Here is a 19298-nt window from a genome sequence, read left to right on the forward strand (position 1 = left end):
TAAGCCTGCTCTCTCACTCCCTCTCTGAAATGCCATATGTCCTTTGAGACTTTCTATTATGTTTCTTGGCTTCCTTTCACCCTTACTTTTCATAATTACTTAACACACCAAATAGTCTAGCTATGCATAGTGCTTACTACTTTCCCCACAAGCTCGTCGGGAGTAGGAATTTCTACCCCTTCTCTTCACTACCATATGGTGAGTGTCTGCGAGTCAACAGTGCTCAGTAAACACATTCTGGAGAGATGAAAGCTTTGTAACACATGTGGGTAAATACACATGGAACACTATAAGGAATCAATATTCTCATCTGCAAATGAATGTTGAAACCTAGAAATAAGGCTGTTGATAATGCATCTTTTGTATGATTTCTAGGGCCTGTAGTCTAGCTCACACTGTGCCCCTACAAGGCTTTCAAAGTCTCACCTTTGAAAATAGGATGTTTCTGTGTTGCTATGGACCATTTATTGTTTTATATCTTTCTTTCCTTTTTAGCACCTACCATTATTTTTATTAATAATACTAAAACATTTCTGAAACAATAACACTATACATGCACTATATATGTGAAGCATACTGCATGTGCTACACACTTAATCCCTACACCGATCAGATGGGAGTTCTGCCTTCTCCACTTTAAAAAAAAAAGGAAATTAGTCTGTCATGGTGGAACATGCCTAACCCCAGCACTTGGGAGGCAGGGGCAAGAGGATAGCTTCAAGTTCAAGACTAGCCTGGTCTACGTAAGGAGTTCCAATACAGCCAGAACTACACACAAAGATATGGTCTCAACAGCAAACAAACAAACTGGAGGACGGCCTGGGCTACATAATGCATTCTGGGCCAGCATGCACTACAGAGAAAGACACTGTGTCAAACAAACTAACAATAAAACTAGAAGCTATTCTGTAAATGATTAATCATATTTCTAAAGAAATTTAGTGTTAGGGGTGTGGCTCTGTGGTAGGACTGGCTTAACACACGAGACCCTGGGTTCCATTCCCAGCACTGAAGGAAAGAAAACAAAACACAACTCTAAAATCTCTACAAACCATTTACTAAACCAAGTTGTGCTCTTGATAAAAAACATAATTTAGGGGCTGGAAAGATGGCTCAGTGGGTAAGAGCACAGCCTGCTCTTCAAGAGAGCCTCAGTTCAATTCCCAGCAACCACATGGCAGCTCACAACCATTTATATAAGGATCTGATGCCCTCTTCTGGCCTGCAGGTGTACATGCAGATGAACACTCATATGCATTAAATAAATAAATCTTTTTTTAAAAAACATAATTTACACACAAAGCAGCAATACTCAGAAAATTTAAAACTGGTACATCCTGGCCATCAACCAACTAAGCAGATACAGATTATAAAATACGACATGCGCACACCCGTGGGTCCTTTGGACTGGAGACCAGCACCATCAGAGGCAAAGCACGTACTGAATGTAGTTTCCTCTCCCAGCAACTCAGGAGAGCCGGAGTGAAAGAATGGTTAAAGAAAACTGAATGCCTACGGTATTCTCCCCTCTCAGGCCTACTACTAGACTATCTGGACACATAAGGAACCAGGTCATTAGGAGGAAGCAAGCTAATTAAAAGCTTTTGACACCTGAAGCAGGGGTAGCAGGCCAAAGCAGCAAGCTTTCACAACAAGCTCTGAAGCCCAGAAGCCTGGAAGCTGCCGGAGCAAGGCTGGAGCAGGCAGAAGCGGTGAGCCACCAGGAAACTGTGGACAGGTAACACCCAGGGCGTAAGTTAAAGGTTTTCCTGAAAGCAAAAAGGAAAACCCAGCGTTAAGTTAAGCAGTAACTGACACGAATGTGTTGTAGAGAGAAGATTCATAACTCACAGAGCTGCTGAATCTCAACTTGTTTCCCATGGTGTATGTATTTTGTCTAATAGTTTTTAAAACTAATTTATTTTCGTGGCTGGTCAGTCTACAAAACAACCATAATTGATAGGGGGAAAGTATTAACCTGACAGAAATATTCCCATCAGATATCCATGACAGAGGTGAGCCTGTCCATTGAGCCTGGCAAAAAACAAAATACTTCAGAAGAAATCATTACCTGTTTACGGCCTGTGAGTTCCTTAGCTTGTAAAGCCACAGTGTGTGTGCCCAGTGCAGAGGTTTCATTATGAATGAGTAGGAAGTAACCCAGCGCACACTACCTCTATTTGTAAAGTTGACTTTGTCTTAAAATAGTACAGGAAATCATCAGTGAACTATGTGTGGTTTTTATTGTACATACGTTAATCAATATACATCTAGAGCGAGTGCATATCAAAAAAAAAAAAGAAAGAAAGAAAGAAAGGAAAGATAAATTCTCATGCTAAATATAAACACTATCAACTCATGAATTAAGTAGTCTGATTTGTCTATGTCAGTGTCTGTGGCCAGACTCAGCTGACACTAGACTGTCTGCTGCTCCCAACTCCCAGCACTGCACTCCACTCTCCAACCCTCCAGGCCCTAGGGCTATAGGCACATCTGTCTGTCCCTGCCTACCTGACTCACTTACCCTCCCGAGGGATCATAATCTTACAATACTTTGTGTCAGTACATTTTGTAAAATAAGAATATTTTATTATTGGGTCCCTTTTTCAATAGCTCAGCCTCAGATGAACCTGTAAGTCTAGCAGGTCTGCCAGCCTTTGTCACCAATCTTCTGAAATGCTGTCTGCTACTGCTGTCCTACTCACTCTGACCCTCACAACTACCCACATATATCTGCATCATAAATAGACTTTCACACTCCTTTGCACTGGTTTAAATGCTACTTTTCTAATAACCTCTTTTCTTCTCCTTTTGAACTCTAGGAAAGTGTCCCTACCACTCCTCAAAGATAACAGTATCACTCAAGATCTTGATCCCAGCCCCTGCCCATCTTCCCTTTTGTTGTTCTTGTTCCATTAAAAATTCCTTTCCAGCCAGGCATGGTGGCGCACGCCTTTAATCCCAGCACTTGGGAGGCAGAAGCAGGAGGATCGCTGTGAGTTCGAGGCTAGCTTGGTCTACAAAGCAAGTCCAGGACAGCCAAGGCTACATAAACCCTATCTCAAAAACAAAAAACAAAACAAACAAACAAACAAAAAAACCAAACAAACAAAAATTCCTTTCTGGTTTTTAGTCTCCTGTTTTCCTGGATCCTGGTTGTCTACTGAAAACCTATAACAAGACCCTCCTTTCAAATCCAAGAACAAAAAATAAAACAAAATTATTATTGCCATTCCAGCCTCCCCCAAGGAACTGACATCGCACCCCTTTTCATAAATATCATTTCTCCACAAAGCACATTTTAGCCTAGTATTTTCTGCTTCTTCCTACTGTTCATTATTTATTTTCTTCTCATGTTTGAAAAGTAAATTTTAAAATTCTGTGCAACGGACTTTATAAAAAGATACATGAAACATCGGGTTTACAGAGGGAAAAGAAAAATATTTGGTAAGAAAACTCTAACAGATAAATCTAAGATAATTGGAAAAGTGCTCCAAATTCCAAAAGTGGGGAGAGGTACTATAAAGTACCCATTTCTCTAGCTGGGCGTGGTGGCACATGCCTTTAATCCCAGCACTCGGGAGGCAGAGGCAGGCGGATTGCTGTGAGTTCAAGACCAGCCTGGTCTACAAGTTTGAGTGCAGGACAACCCAGGCTAACACAGAGAAACCCTGTCTGAAAAACCCAAAAAATAAAAATAAAGTGAAACCCACGGTGACAGGCGTAAACACTCGCAAGAACTTGTCCAGTATCTCTTCATCCCCAGTGGAAGGAACCATGCACTTCTGCTCTGTTTTATAAACGCATCCCTCCCTTGCTTCTGTTCTTCCACTGGTTCTTTCTGTCATCGATTCCTTCACTGATTTCTAAAACATAATGATGTTAAAGAACCAAGAGGTGATGACTCACACAGAGGTCAAGCAACTGGACTGATTGCCCAGACACCTTAAATGCAATACATCCCTCATTCCAAAGTATCTGAAGAATCTTCTTCAAAGGGCTAGATCTTGAAGTCACTCTACTCCACTCTCTCTCCCGTTTAAAACTAGGCGTCTGCCCCTCTCTACCTGGCACTCAAGTTACACACGCGTGAGAAAGTTGTACCTCTAAAGAAAGGATGCACTCTCTTAGATTCAAAACAGGTGTTGAAAAATAGATGTGAGAAACCTCTTTCCATTCTGTCACTATGATTGTTTCACATGGATTAGGGCTGACACGTGTCCTAGAACAGTTGTCCTGAAAGCTCCTATTTCCACATCCCTCTGTTGCACTGAGAAGTGGGTGTAAGGTTGACTGAAACGTCAATCCCACTACTGGATACACACACTGAGATCACAAGCTGGAAACCAAACTTAGCCTTTTAGAGAAAGTAGCTCAAAGTCTTCGGTGTGATCCCACATTGTTTGATGCCTTTTAACAGGATACCCTGATAATGTTGAACCCGATGTAGCTCCAGTGTGCTACTTAAAACCCAGAGGCAAAGAAAGTAAGAGAGTTATTTCAACTTGACTTCATATAGGTCAAACAGGAGGCAACTACAGCCAGAAACCCAAAAATCAAAAACGTCCAGGATCTAGGGCAGAGGACCAAGGATATTTATGAATGATAAGCAGACTCAGAACTAGGAAGGACCAGTTTCTCAGAGGATGAACATCAAGTGTGAAAATTAAAAAGCAAGCCAAGAATATGAGCCTGAAAACTGACAGTGGTGTTTTCCTTTTAAGTTCTTTTTAAGGTTTGTTTATTTATGAGTACCTTATCTGCATGTATATCTGCATTCCAGAAGAGAGCATCAGATCCCATCATAGATGTTTGTGAGCCACCAAGTGGTTGCTGGAAATTGAACTCATGACCTCTGGAAGAGCCAACAGCTCAGCCATCTCTCTAGCCCCCTTAAGTTATTATTTATAGACTGTTTTGAGAAAGTAAATGCCTTCACTTCTCACCCTCAATCTCATGAAATGACAAAAAAATATAGTTTGAAAGGATAATACCAATAACACTACAAAACAAAAAGACTAATATCAGTTGTTAAAAAACAATATTTTAAAGAATTCTACAAATTCAGGATGAACAGAATAGGATTAGACCTGAACACCCACCCATGGCCAGATATCCACACCAATGACACACCACAAATGTCCTCATTCCAGATGCACAGATTCCACTGCAAACATGAGCTAAGACAATATCCTTCCTGCAGAAACTGCTACCCAGATTGTCATATTTTCCCTGAGGAAGGCAATTTAACTCCTGTTGTGGGCATGTCCCCATCCCAAAACAAAAACATGTTTACATCCACCACAACCAAGTCCCTTATAAAGACTAAGCCATTAGAATATCACATGACTTTTCAATGGCTATTAAAAGACAAAAGGACCAAACTGATGCTCTACAAACCCTAAGAGACTATACATATCAGTCCAGACCACCATACACAGCAAAACTATCAGTCATAATTGTAGGAGAAAGAAAAATGTTTCTTGATTAAAAACAAATTTAAGGAGTTTATGTCCACCAATCCAGAAAATACTAGAAGGAAAACTTCAGTCTAAAAAATAATTAACAACATTCAAGATGCAATAAATAAGTAATCTCAGAACAATTAACCAAAAAAGTATTAAAGAATATAACAAAATGATAGGGATTAATAAACACTATTTAATAACTGATACTAATGGTCTCAGTTCCCCAAAATACAAATGCACAGATTCGATTAGAAAACAGGATTCATCTTTCTGCTTCCTCCCAAGAAACACACCTCAGTATCAAGGACAGAAACCACTTTAAAGTAAAAAAGATTGGGCGGGGGGAGATTATAGGCAGGTGCCGTGGCGCATGCCTGTAATCCCAGCACTTGGAAGGCAAAGGCACCCAGATCTCTGTGAGTTTGAGGCCAGCCTGGTCTACAGAGTGAGTCCAGGACAGCCAAGGCTACACAGAGAAACCCTGTCTCGAAACAAACAAACAAAACAAAACAAAAGATAATTTCAAACAAACAGAACCAAGTCTACGCAAACAGGGATAGCTATTTCAATATCTAACAATCCCTAATTAATCAGAGGAAATGGGGAAAAATGTTACATACTCATTTTTAAAAATCCACCAAGAGTATATTACAACTCTAAACATTTGTACTCCAAAACAAGGGCACCCATGTTTGTAAAAGAAACACTACTACATGCAAATTCACATATTCACCACAGCACAGTGATAATGAGTGACTTCAATATTCCACTTTCACATATTCACCACAGCACATAATGAGTGACTTCAGTATTCCACTTTCACCAACAGACAGGTCATCCAGCCTCTTCAACAACTGGTGCTGGTAAAACTGGACAGTTACATGTTAGAAAAATGGAATAGATTCATATCTATCTCCCTGCACAAAACTCAATCCCAAATGGATCAAGGACCTCAACATAAGGCTTGATACTCTGGGTCTGATAGAAGAGAAAGTCCCTACTGGCAAAGGAAAGTACTTTCTGAACAGAGAAAAACCTGAACTTCAAAGAACCATATAACCCAACAAAAAACGGCTTATGAAACTCCACAGAAAGTTCTCAAAAGATGAAACACAACTCACTGAGAAATACTTTTTAAAAAATGTTCAACATCCTCAGCCAACAGGGAAAAGCAAATTCAAACTACTTAGAGGTTTCATCTAACCCCAATCAGAATGGCCAAGATTAATAAAACAAATGACAGCAGATGCTGGTAAGGATGAGGGAAAAGGAGGACACTCGCTGCTGGTGGGAGTACCAACTGGTACAGTCACTGTACTATGATGGTTTGAATGGGAATGGGCCCCTGAGCTCTTGTTTGAATAGCTGGTCTCCAGCTAGTGGAAGTGTTTGGGTAGGATCTAGGAGGTGTGGCCTTGTTGAAGGACATGTGTCACTGGGGGTGTGCTTTGAGGTTTCAAAAACCCACACTATTCCCAGTTAGCTCTCTGCCTCATGGTTGTGTCTCAAGATCTAAGCTCTCAGCTACTTATGCAGCACCATGCCATGCCTGACTGCTGCCATGCTCCATGACACGCTGGTCATGAATGAACTCCTCTAACATCTGAAACTGTAAGCCCCATATTACACACTTTCTTTTATAAGTTGCCTTTCCTCATAGTGTTTTATCACATCAATAGAAAAGTCATTAAAACAACCACTATGGAAGTCCGCTACCAATCCAGTGATAACACTCTTGGGCATATATCCAAAGGACTCTACATCTTACTACAAAAACACTTGTTCACCCATGTTTACTGCTGTTCTTTTCATTTCATTTCAAAAACTAGAAATAGCCAATACACCTACCAACTCATGAATGGATCATGAAAAGGTGCTACTTTATACAATGGTATTTATTTGACTATTAAAAAAATGAAATTATTGCACGTCTTTAGTCCCAGCACTTGGGAGGCAGAGATAAGTGGATCTCTGTGAGTTCAAGGCCAGCCTGGTCAACAGTTACACAGAGAAACCCTGTCTCGAAAAATAAAAATAAAAAACAGAAAGAAAGAAAGAAAGAAAGAAAGAAAGAAAGAAAGAAAGAAAGGAAGGAAGAAAGAAAGAAAGGAAGAAAGAAAGAAAAAAGAAATTATGACATTTTCAGGTAAATAGCACCAGAAACATAATCTTGAGTGAGGTAACCCAGTCCCAGAAAGACAAACACTACATTTTTCCTTATGTACAGACGTTAGCCTTTATGCTTTAGATATGTGTGATTCATTTAGAATACCCACAGAAGTTAGGTAAGTAGTAAGGGACCAGTTGGGAGGAGGCCATCTTCCAAGGAAAGAGAAAAGAATATAGCTTTATAAAGGGATAAAGGGAAAAATTATAGCACGAAGATTAAATGGGTAGTGAGCAGAGGCCAGAAAAGGAGGGACTGTGGATGGAAATAACACTGAAGGCCTTTTGAAAAACCATACGGAAACCTGCAACTGTAGAAACTTCCTACAATATATAAAAGGAGTTTATAATGGGAAAGACAATACCCCCACCTTGACATCACATGCCCACATGCCCACTTCTAGGAAATGGTTACACCTTTTTAAGTAGCTGACCAAAGGAATCCCATAGACAACCTCCCCCAAACACTGACAGGCTACTGCCAATGCTACCGGTTACCCTCTGTAATTATTGCTGAAGACAACACATAACTGCAGCATAAAATGTGGAGACAATGAGCTGGTACTAACAGGAAGTTTCATCTCTACTGGCTAGCATCCATAGTGTTGGAAGGTGCTATAAGCTACCAGAGAAGAAAAGTAATCATCAGTCTCATTCAGCCATAAGCCCTGTGAACTACAATAATGACCTGCCTGCAAGATCTGCCCACTGATGCACAGTGGGATTAACCAACACTTTTTACAAATTGGATTTAAGGCCTATTCTGTGAAGCATAAGCCATGGTTGATACTGTTAATGAGGTCAAGAACCTGAGATCATGGGCCCTACAGAGAAATCTATTACTATTATTCTGATAAATGAACATAACAATAAAATAACCCCAACGACATACTGCTATACTCATTATCAGTGCATCAGTCAAGCCTCACCTGAGAAGCTTCCTCTTTAAGTAAATGGTAATTAACACAGAGACCCACAGCTAGCCAAGGTACAGAAAGTGACAACTGTGGCATGCTCAGTACTAAATGCTGTATCTATATCACATTTGTCCTCTCAAAGCTCATGGATTTATGCAGAAGAGGAGGAGGATCTGTTAGAGCCAGAGGTGGTAGATGCCATCAAGAACACAGCAGAACAGACACACAAATGAAGTCACAAAAATTGTCACAGCATGCATAAGAGCTGTACAAGCTCAAGTCTAAGGGAAGAAGGAAGAAGGTACAAAGTCCCACTCGTCACTAAGAACTATTTGCAAGAGAGAGACGCTGGCAGGGAGAAATCAGTTTTCTTCAATGATGTAACACCGGATACACCAATTGCCTTCCAGGGCAGGCCCCACTCTCAGGAGTAGCTTGCCAATGAAAATCAGACTCCATTTTTTGTTTGTGTTTTGGTTTGGTTAGGTTTTAGATTGTTTTGTTTTCTTGTTTGGGGATTGGGGTTGGCTTTTTGTTTGTTCTGTTTTTCAAGACAGGATTTCTCTGTGTAGCCTTGACTGTCCCAGACTTGCTTTGTAGACTAGGCTGGCCTAAAAATGACAGATATCTGCCTGTCTCTGCCTCCCTGAGTGCCAGAATTAAATAAAGGCCTGCGTCACCATGTCTGGCTTTTTTTGTTTTTGTTTGTTTGTTTGTTTGTTTGTTTTTAAGAGGGAGAAAGAACATTAAGTTGGTTGAGAAGGGAGGTGTGGAATGTTCTGGAAAAAGTAGGAGAGGGAAAATATGGCCAAAATATATAAAATTATCAAAGAATAAATAAAAGCATTTTAAAATTAGAATAATTAAAAATCAGTAAACCTAGATTTTTAGCACTGGCCTGTAATCCCAACTATTCGAGAAGGTGAGATCTGACAGGCTGTGATCATATGGTGGGGAAGAAGTCTCCTTCTGTCACAGGCCTAGGAGAGGGAAATAGGGTGAAAGGGAGGAAGAGGAAAACAAGAAGATACAAGTGAAGGGATAATAATCTAGACGTAATCTGAATTATTTAAATTTAAAAAAGAAAATATTGCCAAAATGCAAAACAAAAAACAAAATGAACATACAGAAGAAGGAGGAGGAGGAGGAGAAGAAGTAGACAACACAGTGGATTCTCTGGACTACAAAGTGAGTATAAAGCTTGCCTGGGCAGCTTCGGGATGATGGGTGATGAAAGAGATCTTAAATGTAACTGCCCTACCAGGAGGGAGACTAGGGAAAGAGCAAAAAGCATCTGCAAAGTTCCCATCTCTCTTCTAAAGCTAAGAATCATAGTGTAGTCAATCCAAAGAAGGATGGCTATGAGGACTGTGTTGATCTGTATGAAAATCTGATATTATCCCAATGAAAGAAACTTTTTTAAAGCAAACAAGCTGATTTTAATATTCAGCAAAAAGAGAGAGGGAGAGAGGAGGGAGAGAGGGAGGGAGGGAGGGAGGAAGGGAGAGAGAAAGAGGGAGGGAGAGAGTGTGCAAGCATGAACACAGCTTTGTTCCTGAACATGGAAGATTAGATAGATGCTATGAATGTTTACTTCCCTAAACATCATAAATGTAGAATCTGGGAGAGCTGGAGTAAAGAAACTAAACAATATCGAGACCGCAGGTGTCTATGAACACTAAAGAATTAGCAAATCTGCAAGTCAGCTTTGGCCATCTCAATTTCTATCAAGGCGGAATCTAACTTTGGTGAACATAATGCATATAGGAACAAGAAATAAGTAAAAATTTAACATCCAAAGTGGAACAAATATATAAAAAACACTTCTAAGCCTAACAAGCAGATTTACAATGGTCACAGACTATAAAACCCAAAGTAACAAAAAACAAAACAAACAAAAGCAGCATGCCTGAGCACAAGTAAATGGTGGTAGCTGTGCAGTTGGCATTTCTAGGACCTGCGGCATTCAACATTTCCATGTGCCCGCAGTTTTGCAACCTATGGTCAGCTGGTGGGCTGCAGTCACCCTGGGTACCTGAGACTTGCTCCTTACCAACCATCTGTGGGTTCTCACTGTCTAAGCTAAACTTCCTCTACCCTCCTCTTGTTCTCCTGCTTTAGTGACTACTACTTCTTCCTTTTCCTTCTCCTCTTGTCCCTCCTTCTTTCCCATTCTATGAACTTCAACCTTTTAGCCTCCACAAATGACTGAAAACAGTGTTTTTCTGTGTCTGGTGTATTTCACTAAGCACAGTGTCCTCCGATTCCATCCATGTTACCACAAATGACAGCCTTTCACTATTCTTGTGTCTGAATGACATCCCACTTATGTATGTGCATGACTGTGTGTGTGTGTGTGTGTGTGTGAGAGAGAGAGAGAGAGAGAGAGAGAGAGAGAGAGAGAGAGAGAGAGAGAGAGAGAGAAGCGGGAGAGGGAGAGAGAGAGAGAGAGAGAGAGAGAGAGAGAGAGAGAGAGAGAGAGGCGGGAGAGGGAGAGAGAGAGGAGAGAGAGAGATTTTCTTTAATCATCCATCCATCAATTGAATCCAAATCTTGACTACTGTGAACATGCTGTAATGAATACTGGAATGCAGGCATCTCTATAGTATGTTGATTTCTTTTCCTTTAGATAAACATCCAGTGGGATTACTAAATAATATGATAATTTCATTCCTGGGTTTGTTTGTTTGTTTTAGCAACCTCCACATTGTTTTCAGTAATGGCTATATAATAAAATTCAAACCAAATGTGTTGAAAACAGACCTTTCTCCCCTCATCCACTGAGTGTTTGTAAACGTCACTTGGCTACTAGCCCTTCTAAGTAAGGTGATATCTCACTAGGACTTCTGAGGTGATGAGCACCATCTATGGGAGGAATGAATCAGAGTTACTGCTCTCTTAGTGGGTTACTATATAGCTTCAGAACAACACACACACACACACACACACACACACACACACACACACACACACACACACAGTCCTTTCATCATATCGTCATTTTTCCTTCTTTCTTTTCTGCTACACTGTGAGACAGCTTTAAAACTCACTACCAGAAATTGAACAGATCTTAGATTTTCAGCCTCCAAACTATGAGGTAAAGCAAACTTTCTGTTTATACGGTATGCACAGTCTCAGTTATTTATATCACATATGAGCACCTTTTCAGTGGCTCTCAATATTCCTTAGGATGGAGTAAAAGATGCTAGTGGGTGCAGCAAGACCTCTAAGCCTAGCTACACTGCTTCCTAGATGATAAATTTTCTGGTGACAGTATTACAGAATTCCTTCCAATGCATACATCAAGTTCTTATTTCTTTCTTTTTTATAAGATTTATTTATTTTTAAAAAACCAAAAAAAAAAACAGATTTATTTATTTATTTATTATTTATACAGTATTCTGCCTGCATGTATGCCTGCAGGCCGGAAGAGGGCACCAGATCTCACTATAGATGGACGTGAGCCACCCATGTGCGAATTGAACTCAGGACCTTTGGCAGAACAGACAGTGCTCTTAATCTCTGAGCCATCTCTCCAGCCCCCAAGTTCTTATTTCTTAGACTGGCAGATGAGACCTCCTTTGTATATGCTGACTTCCTGTAGCCCATTCTGAAGTATCTAATACAATATAAACAAGCTGTCAAGAGGCCGTACCATTGGCCATGTCCTGTCAACTGGTTGACTGCTCCTAGGAACTAACTGGATAATAAAAGTGTCTCTGAGAAAAAAGCTACTATATGATAAAATCAGAGATCCTAGTTAGAATACACCAGTCCTGAAAAAAGTCTGGGCCTACGACAGCCCCCAAACCAGATTTCCAAGCATTTTTACTTAAATATGACAAGTTGGATTAACACAGTGATGAAAATGGGAATTCCTGGTCCCCACCTACCATCCCCACCAACAGTCTCAGAATGCAGACCCAGCTGCCCTCAAGCTCTCCTGCCTCAGCCTCCTAAGGGCTGAAATCAAAGACGTGCAGCACAATTCCTGGCTCTGTTTCAGTTTCTTTCAGTTCAGATAATATTCAAGAACTTCTGCAATGACCAACGGGATCTCTGGAGCAGGGCTCTGGACTGAGCCAAGCCTTGGGTACACAACTTAAGTTGATCTCATGTGGAATAGAGTTCTTTTTTTTCCCCCACTCTAAACCCTGGCTATCCTTCAGCCTCTTCGTAGGACAAATCCAGACTGCTGACAAAGCAGAGCAGACTTTTAAATTTCCTAATAAGGACTTTCATATACACTAGTAAGCAGTGCCTACTGCTTCAAACACTGCCCTACCAGCACATCGCCACAGAGCAAGACTGAGGAGAACAGAAGGGTGTGACCTCACGTTTCCTAAGTACATAATAGAATTCCTAAAAAGGAAGACTCAAGTCCACAGTCCCTCTTAATAAGAACTTACTTTCTGGAATGGCAATGAGTTAAGAGGAGAGATGGCAGGCACCCTGTCAAATGAAGTAAGGACCTCCTGAAGTGACTGCATCTGATGGGCCTCCAAGGGCACCCCCCTCCTCTCTGTTCTGCTCTGCAGCATAACAACAAATTTTGTAAATAGAACTTTTATTGGTGATGTACCAGGCCTGTAAAACCAGAAGCTTTACAGGTGATGTAAAATAATAATAATAATTCTAACATTAGATAGAAATGTATTAAATATAGACTATATATTCCAATTATAAAAGTGGATAGCCACTACTAAAAAGCAAAGTTGAATGACACTAATTTCCAATCTTCCAGCAAAAATCAGCTCTTACTATATTTAAAGAACACTACTTTATCCTACCAATCATTTAATATAGAATATTAAATAATTGTTTCATAAAATATTTCCCATTTAAAAAATGCAACAGTTCTAAGTCTTGGTTTGCTTATCTGCTCTACTTAACTAATTTCTGAGACTGGTGCATGAAAACTTTTCTTTAAGGCAGCCTATAATCCCAGCTAGTCAGTAGCACAGCAGAATTGCCAAGTTCAAGGCTAGCAAAGACCATATACTGCATTTAACAAGTCAGCCCCAGTAACTTAATTAAACTTGTATCAAAATTAAAAAGATAAAAACAGGTCTGTTGATGTACATCAATGGCAGAACAATGGCCTAGCATATGCAGGGCCCCAGATTCAATCCCTAGTACCTGTGGAGATGGCTCTTAGATAAAGGCTTGTTGTGCAAGGATGAGGACCTGAGTTAGGAAACCCCAAAGCATCACATACAGAAGAATACCACTGCTTAGCAAGTGAAAACAAGTGGCTATCTGGAGCTCATTGGCCACAAGATTAATTGAATCATTAGCTCCAAGTTCAAGGACAGATCTATCTCACAAAGTAAGATGGAGATAACCAAGGAAGCTATCCAACATCGAACCCTGGCCTCTACATGCCCAAACACACACACACACACACACACACACACACACACACACACACACACACACACCATGGAGAGCAGGAAGGGAAAGTGTTTTACTTCTCCACAAAAGTCCTTATAGATAATAAATTTTAAAGCTACTTTGCTAATAAACACATTTCAGGTTTATATATTTATTAATATGTTTTTTTAAGATTTCTTTATTTTATGTATGAGTGCTCTATCTGCATGTATACCTGCATGCCAGAAGAGGGCATTAGATCCCATTATAGATGGTTGTGGTTGCCAGGAATTAAACTCAGGACCTCAGACAGTGCTCTTAACCGCTGAGCCATCTCTCCAGGCCCCATATTTCAGATTTATTATGGCTTTTAAAAAAATTAATTCAGCCTGTAATATTTTTTCTTTGTTGTGTATGTTTAATGTTTTGATTATTATGTGCCATGAGAACATTTTCTGGTCCAGTCTAATGGTGCTCTGTATGCTTCTTGTACCTTGGTGGACACTGCCTTACTTAGGTTAGGAAAGTTTTCTTCTATGATTTTTATGAAAATATTTTCTGTGCTGTTGACCTAGGTTTCTTATCCTTCCTCTATTTCTATTTTTCATAGATTTGGTCTTCTCATAGTGTTCCAGACTTCTTGGACGTTTTGAGGCTGGATTTTTTTTTTTATCAGATCTAACATTTTCTTTGATCGAGGTACCCATTTCTTCTATCTTGTATCAATGCCTAAGATTCTCTCTTCTGTTAGTGAGACTTGCCTCTGAGGTTCCTGTTCAAGTTCCTAAATTTTTGATTTCCAGATTTCCCTCAGTTTGGGTTTGGTTTATTGATTCCATTTCCACTTTCATTTCTTGAGTGGTTTTCTTCATTTCATTCCACTGTTTGTGGTCTATAATTCTCTTTCTTTGTTGGATTTGTATGTGGTTTAGGTATCAGGGCAACTGAGCATATTCGTAATAGCTATTTTGATGTCCTTGTCTTAAGCTTCTGCTCCACGGCATTTCTAGGGCCTACTGTAGTAGGGTTGTGGCTCTAGTGGAGACATACTGTGCTGGCTGCTATTATGGTTTTAGGCTAGCATTTGGACATCTGGATTTCAGATGATTGTAATCCTAGGTGCTGATACCATCTTGTCTTTGTTGGGTGGGTGTTCTGCTCCTTGGTTTCTGTTGCCTTCTCTGCTTCTTAGGAGTGTGTGGTAGCCATGGTTTGTCTGGTAGGGAATGCTTCTGAGATGCTGCCACATGTGGCCACTAGAGGTCCTGGAAGGAACATGTTTCTAGGTATCAGGAGCTGACACTACAGAATGAGCATGGAGGGAGGGAGGGAGTGCACAGATGGAAGGAAAGGTGGGTCTGCCACCAGGTTCTGCATAAGCCCCGGGAAGGGAAGAGAGAGGAGGAAGGGGAAGCTCAAGAAACCAGACTGCTACAAAACTGAGAATAAGACTGGGGAGACGAATTGGAGAGGAGGAGGGAGAGTGAAGATCAACGAAACAAAGAGTTGGTTCTCTGACAAATATCAGTAAGACTGAAAACCTGTAGACAACTGTATGAACCAGTGGAGAGAGAAGATCCAAACAAACAAAATTAGAGGTGGGCATAACAACAGACACTGAGGAAATCCAGATAATCATAAGGCCATATTTTTAAAAACCTGTGCTCCACCAAATTGGAAAAGTCTAAAAGAAATGAGTGATTTTCTTGATGTATAGAACTTACAAAAGTTAAATCAAGAACAGATAAGCCATTTAAGCAGAACTATAACCCTTAGTGAATTAAAAGCAGTGATTAAGTCTCCCAATTAAAAAAAGCCAAGTTATTTTAGCACAGAATTCTACCAGAATTTCAAAGAATTAATGCTGATATTCCTCAAATTATTCCACAAAATAGAAACAGAAGAAACATTGCTCACTTCTTTTTATGAAACCACAGTTCCCTGATACCTAAGACACATACAGACTCAAGAAAAAAAGAGAACTACAGACCAACTTCTCTTATAAATATAAATACAAATTTTTCAATAAAATACTTGCAAACTGAATCCAAGAAAACATCAAAAAGATCATCATCCACTATGATTAAGTTGGCTTCATCCCAGAGATTCAGGGATGGTTCAACACATATAAATCAATAAATGTAATCCACCATATAAACAGACTGAAAGACAAAAACCACATGATCATCTCACGAGATTTAGAAAAGGCTCTTGACAAAATCAACACCCCCTTCATGATAAAAGTCCTGAAGAGACTTGGTGTCTCAGTTAGGATTTTATTGCTGAAGAGACATCATGACCACAGCATCTCTTATAAAGGAAAACATTTAACTGGGGCTAGCTTAAGGTTCAGAAATTTAGTCCATTACTGTCATGGTTGGAAGTGGCAGTGTATAGGAAGGCATGGCACTAGAGAAGGAGCTGAGACCTCTACATCTTGATCTACAGGCAGCAGAATGAAACCGCACCACACTGGCCGTACTTGAGCTTATGAGAGTCACAGCCCCCTTTCTACAGTGACACACTTCCTTCTTCAACAAGGTCACACCTACTCCAACAGGGCCACACACCTCCTAATAAGCCACTCTCTGGGGGCCAAGCAGTTTATGGGGGCCATTCCTATTCAAACCACCACACCAGGTACACAAGGGACATACCTCAACAAAATAAAGGTAATTTACAGCAAGCCCATAACCAACAACATTCTAAATAGATAGAAACAAAGTGTTTCCACTAAAATCAGAAATAAGGCAAGGGTTTCCACTCTCCTCATACCTGTTCAATAGAGTACAGGAAGTATTAGCCAGAGCAATTAGACAACTGAAGGAACTCAACAGGGTAAAATGGGAGTTACGGAGTCAATGTATCTGTGTTTGCAGATGATATGACTGTATATATATGTGACCCTAAAAATTCTACTAGCTCAGTAAACACTTTCAGCACAGTAGTAGGACACAAAATTAATACACAAAAATCAATATACAAATGACAAATGGACTGAGAAAGAAATCAGAAAAACAATACCTTTCACAATAGCCTCCAAAAGAAAAAAGAAAAAAGAAAGTCTTGGTATCCTAACCAAGCAAGTGAAAAACTTGTATAATAAAAGCTTTAAGATACTGAAGAAAGAAACTGAAGAAGATATCAGAAGATGGAAAGAGTGTCATGTTTATGGATCGGTAGGATTAATAAAGTAAAAATGACTGCTCTACTGAAAGTAAGCTATAGATCCAATGCTCTACCACCAATACTCAAACACAATTCTTCACAGAATGTGAAAGGACAATGTTAAGCTTCATACGGAAACATGCATACACACCCTGCATAATATCACCATCCCTGCCCTCTAATGTACCACAGAGATAGAGTAATAAAAACAACATGGTATTGGCACAAAAACAGACACAGTGATCAGTGGAATCAAACTGAAAACCTAGACATAAATCCACACACCTATGGGTATCTAACTTTTGATAAAGTAGCAATTCTTATTCATACTTATTACATACTGAAATACATACTTATTAAAAAGACAGCATCTTTAACAAACAGTGCTGGACAAATTAGATGGGTGAATGTAGAAAAATACAAGTAGATGCACACATATCACCTTGCAAAACAACTCAACTCCAAATGGATCGAGGACATCAACGTAAGAACAGATTCAGTGATTGACAGCAGAGAAGTTGGGGAATAACCTTGAACTCCTCAGCACAGGAAAGACTTTCTGAGTGTCACGCCACAGCACAGGAAAGACTTTCTGAACGTCACGCTACAGCACACGCTACAGCACATGCTACAGCACACGCTACAGCACACGCTACAGCACAGGAAAGACTTTCTGAACGTCACGCTACAGCACAGGAAAGACTTTCTGAACGTCACGCTACAGCACACGCTACAGCACAGGAAAGACTTTCTGAACGTCACGCTACAGCACAGGAAAGACTTTCTGAGCGTCACGCTACAGCACAGGAAAGACTTTCTGAACGTCACGCTACAGCACACGCTACAGCACACGCTACAGCACAGGCACTAAGGACACAATTAGTAAGTGGAGCCTCATGAAACTGAAAACTTTTGTATGGCAAAACACACCATCATTCAGACCAAGCGGCAGCCTACTGAATTGGAAAATATTTTTTGTACAAACTACATATCCAATAGAGACCTAGGATTCAAAACATATGAATAACTAAAAAACAACTGGACATCAAGAAAACAACCCAATTAAAAAGTGAGGTACATATCTAAACAGAATTCTGAAAAGAGGAAGCACAAATGACTAAGAAGCACTTAAAGAAATGTTCAACATCCTTAGTCATCAGGGAAACACAAACAAAAACTACTTCAAGAATTCATCTTACATCAGTCAGAATGACCAAGATCATAAAACAAATGACAGCTTATGCTGGTGAGGATGTGGCGTAAGGAGAACACTCATCCATTGCTGGTGGGAGTACAAACTTGTACAACCACTAGGGAAATCAGTGTGGCAGCTCCTCAGAAAGAAGGGAATTATCTACCCCAAGATCTAGCTAAATTACTCTTGGGCCTATACCCAAAGAATGCTTCATTCTAACACAGAAACATCCTTGCTCAACCATGTTCATTGCTAATCTATGCTTAATAGCAAGAAACTAGAAACAGCCTACATAGCAGTCAAGGGATGAAGAGATAAAGAAAATGTGGTACATTTACACAATGGAGTATTACCCAGCTACTTTTTTTTTTTTAATGAACTCATAAAATTCACAGGCAAATGGATGGAGCTAGAAAAAAAATCACCCTGAATAAGGTAACCCAGACCCAGAAAGACAAATATGGTACATATCTGCTTATATATGATTTGCTGTTAAGTCTTTGATAAGCAAGCTACAATCCATAAAGCCACAGAGCTTAGGTAGAGAGTAAGGGAATGGGAGAAGGAAGGGCTCTCCCTAGGAAGAGAAAATAATTCTCCTATGGATAGAATGGATAGATGAGAGGACAGGAATGGAGGATCAGATGGGGAGGGGAGAGGTAAGAATGGGCAAGGGAGGGAGTGACGGCTAAAACTAAGGGCCATTTATGGGGCAGTATGGAAACCGAATACAGTAGAAGCTTCCTAAAATATATACACGCATGAAGATGATATAAAAGAAATTGGCAAATAATGGGGAAATAGAGGCTCCAGTGGATATCCCTGGTCATCAAATGAAGCTTCCATGGCCAGAATGGGTTACATATTATTGAGCTGTTGGCCAAAGGGACCACATGGAAACCGCCAAACAACCCATGCTATTGCCAAGGCTACTGGCTGTTCTACACAAACTGACAGTAAGGCCCACTGCTGAAGACAATACTTATATAACTCATTATACACAAAGTTGAG

General features: G+C 40.1%; 1 protein-coding gene across 14 annotated transcripts in view; it reads right to left on the reverse strand.

Annotated features, from left to right (window-relative positions):
• Window positions 1-19298, reverse strand: part of CDC42BPA (CDC42 binding protein kinase alpha) — a 207647-nt gene that overhangs the window by 137511 nt on the left and 50838 nt on the right. Inside the window, exon 2 of one of the 14 annotated variants that reach the window (XM_084791669.1) lies at window positions 1612-1769. The exons of the other annotated variants lie outside the window; for them this stretch is intronic. The gene's annotated coding sequence lies outside the window, so the exon portion shown is untranslated. The remainder of the gene's footprint in view (window positions 1-1611; window positions 1770-19298) is intronic. 14 annotated transcript variants of the gene reach the window in all.

This window comes from Acomys minous (assembly GCF_964271855.1).
Source record: "Acomys minous genome assembly, chromosome: 1".
NCBI classification, from domain to species: domain Eukaryota; kingdom Metazoa; phylum Chordata; class Mammalia; order Rodentia; family Muridae; genus Acomys; species Acomys minous.